Raw genomic sequence first — 12256 nt, forward strand, 5'->3', positions numbered from 1 at the left:
AATACTCTATACTCCTCCTTCTAGACCTGTTCTCTGCTTTCGACACAGTTGACCACTGCCTCCTACTACAGATCCTCTCCTCCTTTGGCATCAAAGACCTCGCCCTATCCTGGATCTCGCCATACCTTTCCAACCGCACATTCAGCGTCTCCCACTCCCACACTACCTCCTCATCCCACCTTCTCTCTGTTGGAGTCCCCTAAGGCTCTGTTCTCGGACTCCTACTCTTCTCAATCTATACACTTGGTCTGGGGCAACTCAGAAAGTCACATAGATTCCAGTACCACCTTTATGCTGATGATGCTCAGATCTACCTCTCTGGCCCAGATGTCACTTCTCTGATCTCCAGAGTCCCGGAGTGTCTATCTGCCATATCCTCCTTCTTCTCCTCTCGCTTCCTCAAACTCAATGTGGACAAATCTGAACTGATCATCTTTCCCCCTTCTCACAGATCTTCCTTACCCGACCTATTTATAACAATTGACGACATCATGCTTTCCCCCGTACCAGAGGTCCGCTGCCTCGGAGTAACCCTTGACTCTGCCTGTCCTTCAAACCTCCCATCCAAGCTCTCTCCATCTCCTGTCGCCTCCAGCTCAAAAATATTTCCAGAATCCGTTCCTTCCTCAACCCTCAATCTACTAAAATGCTTATGCATGCCCTCATCATCTCCCGCCTCGACTATTGCAACATCCTTTTCTGTGGCCTCCCTGCTAACACCCTCGGACCTCTACAGTCCATCCTTAACTCTGCCGCCCGACTAATTCATCTATCTTCTCGCTACTCCTCCGCTTCTCCCCTCTGCAAGTCTCTTCACTGGCTCCCATTCCCTCAGTGTATCCAATTCAAATTACTAATACTGACCTACAAGGCCATCTATAACCTGTCTCCTCCATATATCTCTTAACTAATCTCACAATATCTTCCCTCACTTAATCTCCGGTCCTCCCAAGTCCTCCTTCTCTCCTCCACACTTATTCGCTCCTCACCCAACTGCCTCCAAGACTTCTCCCGAATATTCCCCATCCTCTGGAATTCTTTGCCCCAACACGTCCTACTATCAACCACACTCGGATCTTTCAGACGGAACCTGAAAACACACCTCTTCAGGAAAGCTTACAGCCTGCCATGATCCCCGCTGCCTCCTCACCACTACTGGAGCTAGCGCCTCACCATCACTGGAGCTTCTGCAACACCCCAACCAGGGATGATTGTCAGTCTCATGATATTCCTGGCTATTTGGCTGATTTTTCTGATGTTGAGTTAATGCCCGGGTGTCAATTTCCCAAGGGTCGGCTTTTCAAATTATCCCTACCCGAACATGATGCTATGTGATCTTATATCAAGGGTACAGTGTATTTCTGATGTTTGATTTTGATATATGATCATGTCCCAAAATGGACACTGTACAAGGAGTCGTTGGAGAAGGGTCATATCATACCATCCTCTTCACCTTTGGGTGCTGTTTTTTTTTGTAGCCAAGAAAGATGGTTCATTAAGGCCATGTATTGACTATCGTCCCCTTAACAAAATCACTGTTAAATATCAGTATCCGTTACCCATTTTCCAGAGTTAAAAGTGCCTGTTGGTTTACCAAGCTTGACCTCAGGGGGGCATATAATCTTATTCGCATTAAGCACAGGGATGAATGGAAGATGCGTTTAAGGCCGGAGTCACACTACAGCGAGATACGGTCGAGTCTCGCAGGTTAAAACCAAGCTCTGTCACCGGCACTCCGGAGCGGAGCGTGCAGCTCCATGTATTGCTGTGCAGGTGCACGCTCCGCTCCGGAGTTCCGGCGCCAGAGCTTGGTTTGAACCTGCGAGACTCGGCCGTATCTCGCTGTGTGTGATCCCGGCCTTATACTCCGGAGGGACATTTTTAGTACCTGGTGAGTACCTGGTGATGCCTTTTGGGCTCACTAATGCCCCTTCTGTCTTCCAATCTTTTATGAACGATATTTTCCGGGACTTTGTGGATAAGTTTTTGATCATATATCTGGATGATATTTTGATTTTTTTCCAGTGATTGGGATTCTCATGTGGAACATGTCCGGAGTGTGTTCTGGATTTTGAGGGAAAATTCTATGTATGTTAAGGGATCGAAGTGCCTCTTTGGTGTACAGAGGATTTCATTTTTGGGATTCATTTTGTCCCCGTCTGCTATTGAAATGGACCCGGCCAAGATACAGGCCATATATGATTGGGTTCAGCCCACTTCTTTGAAGGCTCTCCAGAAGTTTTTTTCGTTTTGCTAATTTCTACCGTAAATTTATAAGTATTTTTTCTGGTATTGTTAAACCACTGACTGATCTGACCAAAAAGGGCGCTGATGTGGTGAATTGGTCTCCAGAGGCAGTCTCGGCATTTCAGGAACTTAAGCGGAGATTCACTTCTGCTCCAGTTCTACAGCAACCTGATGTCTCACTCCCATTTCAGGTGGAGGTTGATGCTTCTGAGATTGGTGCAGGAGCTGTTTTGTCCCAAAAAGATCCTGTGACTTCTAAGATGAATCCCTGTACCTTCTTTTCTCGAAAATTCTCCCCATCTGAACGTAACTATGACGTGGGGAATCGGGAATTGTTGGCTATGAAATGGGCATTTGAAGAGTGGAGACATTGGATGGAGGGAGCTAGACATCAAGTTGTGGTCCTCACCGACCACAAGAATTTGATTTATCTTGAATCAGCCAAACGCTTGAATCCTAGACAGGCTAGGTGGGCCTTGTTTTTCACGCGTTTTAATTTTGTGGTCTCTTTTCTTCCGGGCACTAAGAATGTTAAGGCGGATGCCCTTTCTAGGAGTTTCTTTGCAGATTCTCTTAATGTGGCTGAGCCTACTACCATTCTAAATGAGGGTGTAGTTCTTTCCGCCATCTCACCCGATTTGAGACGTGCCCTGGAGGAATTTCAGGAGGACAAACCTGAACGTTGCCCTATGGGAATATTGTCTGTCCCTTACCAGTGGAGGAAGAGAGTAATGTCTGAAATTCATTGCTCCGCGTTGGCTGCCTTATCTCGTGGTGTCAGGAATTTTGTGCAGTCCTGTGGGACTTGTTCTCGGTCCAAGCCCTGTTCTCATTCTAGTGGGTTGTTGATGCCCCTGCCAGTGCCCAGGAGGCCATGGACCCTTATCTCAATGGATTTTATTTCCGATCTTCCTGTCTCTCAGAGAATGACTGTTATCTGGGTGATTTGTGATAGATTTTCTAAGATGATCCATCTTATACCACTCCCAAAGTTGCCATCTTCTGAGTTGGTGCCCTTGTTTTTACAACAGGTGGTTCGGTTGCACGGTATTCCTGAGAACATTGTGTCGGACAGAGTAGTTCAGTTTGTTTCCAGATTTTGGAGAGCTTTTTGTTCCAAACTGGGAATTCATTTATCTTTCTCCTCTGCATTTCATCCTCAGACCAATGGGCAGACTGAGAGAGCAAACCAGACTTTGGAGTCCTATTTGAGATGTTTCATATCTGCTGATCAGGATGACTGGATCTCATATTTGCTCTTGGCCGAATTCGCGCTAAACAATAGAGCTAGTTCTGCCACTTTGATGTCGCCCTTTTTCTTTAACTTTGGGTTTCATCCTCGATTTTCTTCAGGGCAGGTGGAATCTTCGACCTGCCCAAGTGTGGACACTGTGGTTGAGAGAATGCAGCAGATTTGGGACCAAGTAGTGGTGATATAGTTTGGTTGTCTTCAAAGAATATTCCTATGAAAGTTGCGTCTCCAAAATTCAAGCCAAGATTCATTGGACCTTATAAGATTTTGGAGATCCTTAATCCCGTTTCTTTCCGATTGGCTCTTCCAGTTACGTTTAAGATCCATAACATGTTTCATAAATCTATTAATAAAGAGGTTTGTGGAGACAGTAGTTCCTATGGCGGCACCTCCTAACCCTGTATTGGTTAAAGGCAATTTGGAATATAAGGTAGAGAAAATATTGGATTCTCGTTTGGCTAGACGGAGACTCCAGTATTTGGTCAAATGGAAGGGTTATGGCCAGGAGGATAATTCTTGGGTCTCTGCTGCTGACATTCAAGCCGAAAGATTGCTTCGTGCTTTTTACCGGGCCCATCCTGATCACTCTGGTGGCGTGGAAGAGGGTTCGGTGACCCCCTCCTCAAGGGGGGTACTGTTGTGAATTCGCTTTCTGGCCTCCCTCTGGTTATTACTGAAGGTAGTGGAGCAGGTCAGATTGACAGAGGGGTTGTGAATTCTCTTTCTGGGCTCCCTCTGGTGGTTACTGGAGGTAATGGAGCTGATCTGATTAACAGAGGCTTGCCACCTGATAATGAGGACGATGATTGGAGATGGTTTCTGATTGGGATTTAAGACAGCCGACTCCCTCTTTCCCTGCTGGTGATTTTCTTCTGCCTCCAGAGGTCTGATCTTTCCAGCTCAGTCCCTGCATGTTCAGCTAAGTGTTCATTTGGTATTCTGTTTGCATTTGATCTGTTTTTTTTCTATCTCAGTTTTGTGTGGGTCAGCCAGCTCCGGCTGTGGCTGTGCTGAATCACCGTCCATATGTTACTGCTTGTGCCAGTTTGTTTTGTCCCTTATTAGATTGGCCTCTTTTTGCTCTGCTTTCAGAATATACCAGAGTGCTGATATAGTGGGCGAAGTCGTGCGACTTCAGTGTTTTTTGCATCAGACGTGTTGGACTTTTTGCAGGGTTTTTGCGTGATTGCAGACAGCGTCTTTCCTTTCCTGTCCTGCCTAGTCAGTGTGGGCACCATCATTTGCTCAGTCTATTTTCCTGCCTGCGTTTGTGTTTTCACCTTGTCTCACTGACAATATATGTTTGGGGGCTATCTATTCCTTTGGGGTCTACTCTGGGGCAGTTTAGATTTCCCCTTTTTTGCTTTAGGCTTAGTCAGCTCTCCGGCTGTGCCGAGGTGTCTAGGATCATCGTAGGTGTGCTCCACGGCTACTGCTAGTTGTGTGGATAGGATCAGGGGTCTGCAATCCGCTTAGTTACCAATCTCTCTGGTTTTCTGTGGCTTAGCTTGGGCTTGCTCTCCTCCTCGGTGACCCATTCATAACAGATTACCAAACCACCCCGTGTATCTACAGATACGGTTGGAGCTCCCGGAACTCTTCAAATGCCCATTTTGAGATAGATTGCTTGTTACAGCATTTTTTTGTGAAAATGTGGAAACCTATTTTTGTTGTTCTTGAATTTTTTCTGTTTATAGTGCTTACTGATCAGATTAATTGTTTTTATATTTTGATAGATCGGACTTTTCTGAATGCGGCTATACGAAATATGTGTATTTTTAATTTTTTTAACATCTTTATTTTCAATGGGGGGAGAGTGGTGTTATTTGAACTTTTAGTTTTTTTTCATATGTTTAAAACTTTTTTTACTTTTTACTGTTCTTGGTAACCCCCTCTTGAAAAAGCGATCATCCGATTGTATTTGATGTATGATACAATACTCCAGTGTCGCTGCATATAGCAGAAATTACAGTCTCCTTTGAAACCCTTTCGAAAGGTTTCTAAGGAGTTCCGCAATGACAAGAACGGGGGTCATCAGCTGACCTCTGGCTGTCATGACAGCCCATCGGAGACCCACGATCACGTCACGGGTGCAAGGTAATGTCGCAAGGGCACATATTTGCGTGTTAAATGCCACTGTCAGAGATTGATGGCGGCATTTAACAGGTTAACTCGTGGATGGAGCTCTTCTCCACCCACGAATGTTAGCGGCAGGTCCTGGCTTCACGAATGAGTGAAACAAATAAACCCCTTATGCCCTTAGCCTTTATGGCTATGTTGACGGAAAATAAAAAAAAAAGATATGGCTCTTGGTAGACGTGAAGGAAAAAAATAAAGTGCAGATATTAATGTCCAGGCCCTAAATCTTCATTGACTAATTGACTATGTCCAGTTAAACCTGTGCTTGTCAACTCTCCCAGAATGTCCCGTAGGCTCAGAGAAAAAGAGGAGACCTCCGGGACGCCAAGAGGAGTTGGAAAACATCTCACAACCTCCTGGTAATGCTTGGATACGTCATCATTAAACTGTTTCCTTCCATTCATACATGCCTTCAGTGGGAACGAAATGAGGATGTGAAATGGTCACAGCCTGTAAAAGGGATATGGTTATGCATAGGATCTCCCGTAAGGCCGTTTAAAAAAGTGGGCTGGGCAAGAATAGGATAACCTCTTTTCTAGGGATGATGTTCCTCTCAAAGAAGAGACCTATATTCAAAGAAGATAAGAAAACTAAAAGTCTGGCACATACGGTAAGTCTGTTTTTGGTGGGGATGGTTTCCCCATATTTGTGCGGTTTTTCCTTACAGAAGAACTTTTCTCAATATCCTAGCTTGCATTTAGCCTAGCATATATTTTTCTTAGTATAAAAATGCCGGGGCTAAAAGCCAAAAAGGCAATTTCTGCTCTTTAGAAATTGGGAACTGCAACTGCTTCAAATATTGATGAGGATTAGAAACAAGTGAAAATGCAATTGTTAGGTTTGCCAAATTTTACAAAACATTTTCCCACAATTCATTGTGCTCTAGCAGCCATTGAGGTTACTGAATAATTAATGTAATAGGTTAAACTGGCAAGAGCGTCCAAAATAGTAATGTGTATCAGCACCCTCCCCCCAACTAAGGACTCCCTAATGCTACTGTTCTGCAGTTTAAAAATGAGGCAAATACACCAGTGTTCTAGAACTTTAGAAATACATGTAATATATGTAATGCTTGTAAGATTTTGTCAATGTTATTGCATGTACTCTTCAACATTGAAATTACACTGAGAAGGAAAAGTTGTGAAATTACGGAAATCACAAGATGTATAGACAACGTCTATTAGACATCTTAATGATATGCAAATGATGAAAAGAAAGGAAGCAACATTTTAAAATGTAATCAGCATCAAGTATAGTCGCCACGAGCACTTACTGTATACCTCTCACATGCTATCATTGAGGTTATTAATGTTTGTCTGAGGAATATCTGCCACCCTGAATGCAGTTGGCCAAAGCATCAAGATACGCTGCTGGTAGCTTTTTTTGTAATTGTCGACTGATTACATCCCAGATGTGCTAGATGGAAGACAAGTCTGGAGATGCTGCAGGTCATGGTAGCATGTTTAGATCATGCAGGCTTCTCACAGTAACATGGGCTATATGCAGCCTGGTGCTGTATTGTTTAACATGGCCATAACCACTGGTTCACTGACTAAATCATTGTAACGTCGAGCTGTTAGTGTACCTGTAGGGTTCTGACTACTCTACATTATGCCAACCCACACCATAATCTTGAGAGCATTACTGGAGTCACATGAAGGTCTCTTCATGGCAGTAGTATAGCTATCCGGGCAGTGGGTGCAGTCGCCTCAGGCCCAGCGCTCAGAGGGGTCTACCAGGAGCTATGCTACCTTTAACTCTATCAGCATGCATAGCACTCAGTTACAGTTGAACCTCATGGTAATGCAAGGAGGCACGGTCTCACGGTTTCCCTCTTAGGTGCCAGTGCACTTGCAGAACATCGAGGTCCCACCTCTGTGACATCATTGCGCATCACCGATACTCATAGGTCCTGTGCGTATGTTCGCACTATGTTAGCACGTTGGTCCTCACGAGCCTAGGTGGTGGAGTCCTCAGGATCTTGGATTAGTTGAGTATATTATGTCTTTTAATTTTAATTAAAACTTGTGGGGGCATCAGAAACAATGGAGGACCCTCAAATAGTGGGAGTACTGTGGGGGCCCCTATAAAGTGTGGGACCTATTGTTTAGTTTGAGGGTTAACTTGGGGCCCATTTTACAGTATAGGAGCTAAAGTCGACCCATTGTACAGTATATTAGCTAAAGTGAGGCCCATTATACAATTTGGAGGCTAATGTGGGCCCATTATACAGTATAAGAGCTAATGTGGGCCCATTATACAGTATAAGAGCTAATGTGGGCCCATTATATAGCATAGATGCTAATGTGGGGGCCATTTTTCGGTTTTGGGGTTGAAGAGAAGCTGTCACTTTCAGTGTAGAAATCCATAGCCTGGTTTTTAAAAATGATCACTAGAGGTTTGAGTGCTCAGCTCTTTATCGAGCCAAGATTTCAATCTGCACATGCACTGCCACTGGGGCCATTTTCCCAAAGACTGCTAGAAGATCAATCTGCATATGCTCCTTTTACCGACGCCATTTTATTGAAGCCCATAGAGATATCAATCTGCGCAAGCACCACGTGCGGCTGGGATGGCGCCAGCAAGAATTTAACTAAGGAAAAAGATAGACAGCAGAAGCAGCGGAGGGGCAATGGTAGAGCCGAAGATCCTACCCCCACTCCCGCCCCACAGTCCCACCCTAATGCACGGAGCTAAAAACCTCTAATTATGATTTTATAAAAACAAAACTGCGGGTTTCTTCACTGAAAGCATGTATTAAATCATTATACCAGTGCCATTATGGCAATGCCTTTAGTTTAATATGTGTAAACTTGATGACAGGTTGTCTTTAATGCAGTGGCCTTTACATTGTTTGGGGGCAATTATACAGTTTGGGGGCTAATATGAGGGCCATTATTCAGTTTAAAGGCTAATGTAGGGTCCATTATACAGCATGGAAGCTAATGTAAGGGCCATTATACAGATTTGGGGCTAATGCGGAAACAATTTTACAGTTTGAGGCTAATGTGAAGGCCATTACACAGTTTGGGGCTTATTGTGGGGGCTGTTATACAGTATTGGAGCTAATGCAGGGGCTATTATACAGTTGAAGGGCTAGTGTGGGGCCTACTGTGGGGGAAATTATACAGTGGGAGGGCTTCTGTGGGGGTCATTATACTGTGTTTTGGGGGTGCAGTGAGGACTCATGCTATGTATAGAGGAGCTGTGGGAATATTATACTGTACAGCCAAGCTGTGGGCACACCATACTGTGTATAGGAAGTCTGTGGGTACTTCATACTCTGTATAAAGTAGCTTTGGGTCCACCATACTGTGTATAGCAGAGCTGTGAGTCCACCATACTGTGAAGAGGGGAGATGTGGGGACATGATACTCTATATAAAGGAGATGTGGGCACACCATATTGTGTATAGAGGAGTTGTACATTGGGGACTCAGTGGACATTATTAAATGTTAAGTGGGCACTTAAGAAGTATTATTGTTATAGGAGCACTCATAGTATTTTGGGCAAAATGTGGACATTGTCTTCTAGGGCATTAATATTTTTTAGCTGGCAATTTTACAGTCTAGAGGGCACAAGTGAGGCATTTTACTATGTAAGGGGCACAGTGGTGGGCATTACTATGTGGGACAGAAAGAGGAATGCTGCTATTGTGCCAAACAGCAGGTGCAGTAATAGGTACCCATACTGCAGCAGTGACTCAGTATTGGGGTATAAGCTGGATGATGCGTTTTTGCAGGTTGGCAGTAGATGTGAACAGTGATGAAAATGTGAAAAGTCATATGTGTCTTTGATGTAATCTCTGCAGACGAGTCCTGGCTGGAAGAAGTTGTCATGACGGTCTGGACCAGATGGAAAAGACAGGAAAAGTGAATGACTCCATCAGAAAGAACGTCATTTGGAATTTAGCATTGATAACTATACTGTAATTACTTGCATGTTCTGCAGCACAGGTGTCAATTACTATATGTCACCATATGGCAGAGACCTGGAGACCATGTGGGCAACACCATGAAAAGGTCTTCATGTCATTCTGGTGACAAATTTAGCATCTGTTTTTGGCACATTGTATCACTTGGTAAGCCATACTATTTCTTATAATCCATTCCCATTCTCAACAAGGTCTCACCATTAGACAGACAAGTCGTAAAAACATCTAAGGCTACGTTGACATTGCATTTTAGTCTACTGTCAGTGGATCCATCAGAATCTTGTTTTCCATGGCACAGACGTTTGCATTTGAATGATGCTATGTACTTATGTGCTCTGTCAGACATTATCCTCAGCAACATCCGCCTTTTTCAGATGGGTACCATGACTTCTTGCCTTATTAAATAGGCAGATACTGCAAAATAAAGGGAACATACCAGGAGATGAGGCTCGCAGTCGTAGAAAAGAGGCAACTCTGATGAACAAATGGCGGGCAGTGAAGAAACAGGAACAACTAAGCAGTGATATAAATTTTATTTATTTTCTTTTAAACATTTTGCCTGCCGTTTATGGAGGACGTGCAAAGCGAATTTACAAAAATCTGTATTCTCAAAAATGAGGTCCGTGAAAAAAAAATTTGCTCCATGGAAGAAAAATGTTACCTATTGAAAGACAATGGTCCGAGTGCTGTCTGTTTTTTCACGGACAGCACCAGGACTGAAAATACGGTCGCGTCAATGTAGTCTTATAGATCTGTTATTTCCTAGAATGGAAATATTCTCAATTCTAGTCTTTTGCAGCATGGTCATTGGAGAAAAATAAACCACCGCTTCAAAGTAATTTCTGTATAAATGTGGTTCGATCTATCAGCTGCCGCTGTTCCAGTCGTGTCGTATATGTTCTGCTTTAGTCCAGTCTATTGACCTCACCACCTTTACAAATCATTAAAACAAAAGGACTCGCCAAATATATTGCTTCCCTAAACTAATACACAGCGTTAATTAAGGTCAAGGCGAATTGTCTCGATTTCCTCTAATCTCATTGATGACTTTCCACAATCCGTCAATATGGTAGTAATGCCATTTCATTTGTTGAGCCTTCAGTTTAGCAGAGATGAATTTTTAAGCAAGCATAATGAACATCTTGTTCAGCACATTGCACATATTTGCTTACAGCTTTACAAACATAGGTTTTATAGATTTAACACAGATCATTTAAAGCACTGAGTTTGCATTACGTGGGAATGGTCAGACACTGTGTTCAAACTCCCAGTTTTAGGCTCCTGGGAGCTGATTACAGGGAAACGTCTGAGATATGATTTCATTCACACACGGGCTCAGCATTTATTAAAATAAAAAGAAATGTGACTTTGTGGACATAAGAATAATCTTTTCAATTAAAACTGTTTGCATTTCTTAATGTAAAAAAAAGAAATATAAGAATATGTTTTAGCAGCTTAACACTAAACTGTCACAATGGGTATTTCCTAAACTACCATTGACTGTTTTGTACAGGACTTAGCATCCATGAATGCTCCCTATTGCTTACAACTGCTTAGACGCAATCTGCTGCCCATGGATCAGAGGTGTGAACATGGGAAAGAAGCTTGCACTTAACATGGTGGTGGTCATATAGATGACCATATTAGCTGCTAACCCAGATGCATATACTTTTAAAAGTATTTAGTACAAGTGAAAGTACAGGAAACATAATCTGCTGTGTCTGCACAAAATGTATTCTTTGCCTATGTAAGGGGGTGGCGTTGCTATGAACAGTAGAGACAAGATGCCACTTTAAGAGACAGCACCCCCCTTGGTTAGAGCAATGGGACATTCTGCTCTCCCCTACATAAGAGACTGTGTGGGTTATTCTGCCAGCACTGGAGAGGGGAGGGGCTGCTTTTCTGTGTGTGTTGAGAGCCCAGATTTCTGCAGGAAGCAGACATGCCTTGAGCTGAGAGGAAAAGAACGTATAGCCTGACACTGACTGAACTTGCGTGACTTTGTAAACTATTCTGGGGATAGCAAGGTGGCTTTCCTGTGTTGCCGTGAGGAGCCACGAAGAAATACAACAAAGGAATACAGAGGAGGGAATCCACTGTTTCTAGGAGCATCTCAGGACCCGCACACAAGGGGAAGACCACTGTTGTGAATTCCCTTGCTCGGACTTCTGAGCCAAAGCTCCCTCTGCTCCCTCTGGTGGTTACTGGGAGAAGTGGAGCTGGCCAGGTTGATGGAAGTTTCCCACCTGACGACGATAATTGGGAACCTGGGATTACTGGCTGGGAGCATACAATTGAGCTGGCTGCTCTTGGTGGTTGCTGGTGATTTCCTCCTTGTGCATTTGGAATTCTTTTGTCTACTGCCTGATCTGCATGGTTCAGTTAAGTGATTCTTTTGCTAATCCTTTGGTTGTGCCTTTTTTTTGCTTTCTGCTTTGATGCTAGGGTTCAGCGTACTCCCTGCTGGGGGCAGAGCTGGGCCCTGCTCCATACGTTACAGCTTGTGTCAGTTTGTTTAGTCTCCTGTTATGTTAGTATCTTTTGCTTTGCTTCCAGTTTATACCAGAGTGCTGATCTAGCAGGGGAGCGGTCTTGTGGCCTCAGGTTTTTTGTGTATCAGATGTGTTGGACTTTTTTAGGGTTTTATGAGTGATTGCAGACAGTATCTTTTCTGTCCTGTCCTG

The sequence above is a fragment of the Dendrobates tinctorius genome, unplaced genomic scaffold (assembly GCF_039654945.1).
Source record: "Dendrobates tinctorius isolate UK_male_01 unplaced genomic scaffold, ASM3965494v1 ptg000083l, whole genome shotgun sequence".
Classification (NCBI taxonomy): domain Eukaryota; kingdom Metazoa; phylum Chordata; class Amphibia; order Anura; family Dendrobatidae; genus Dendrobates; species Dendrobates tinctorius.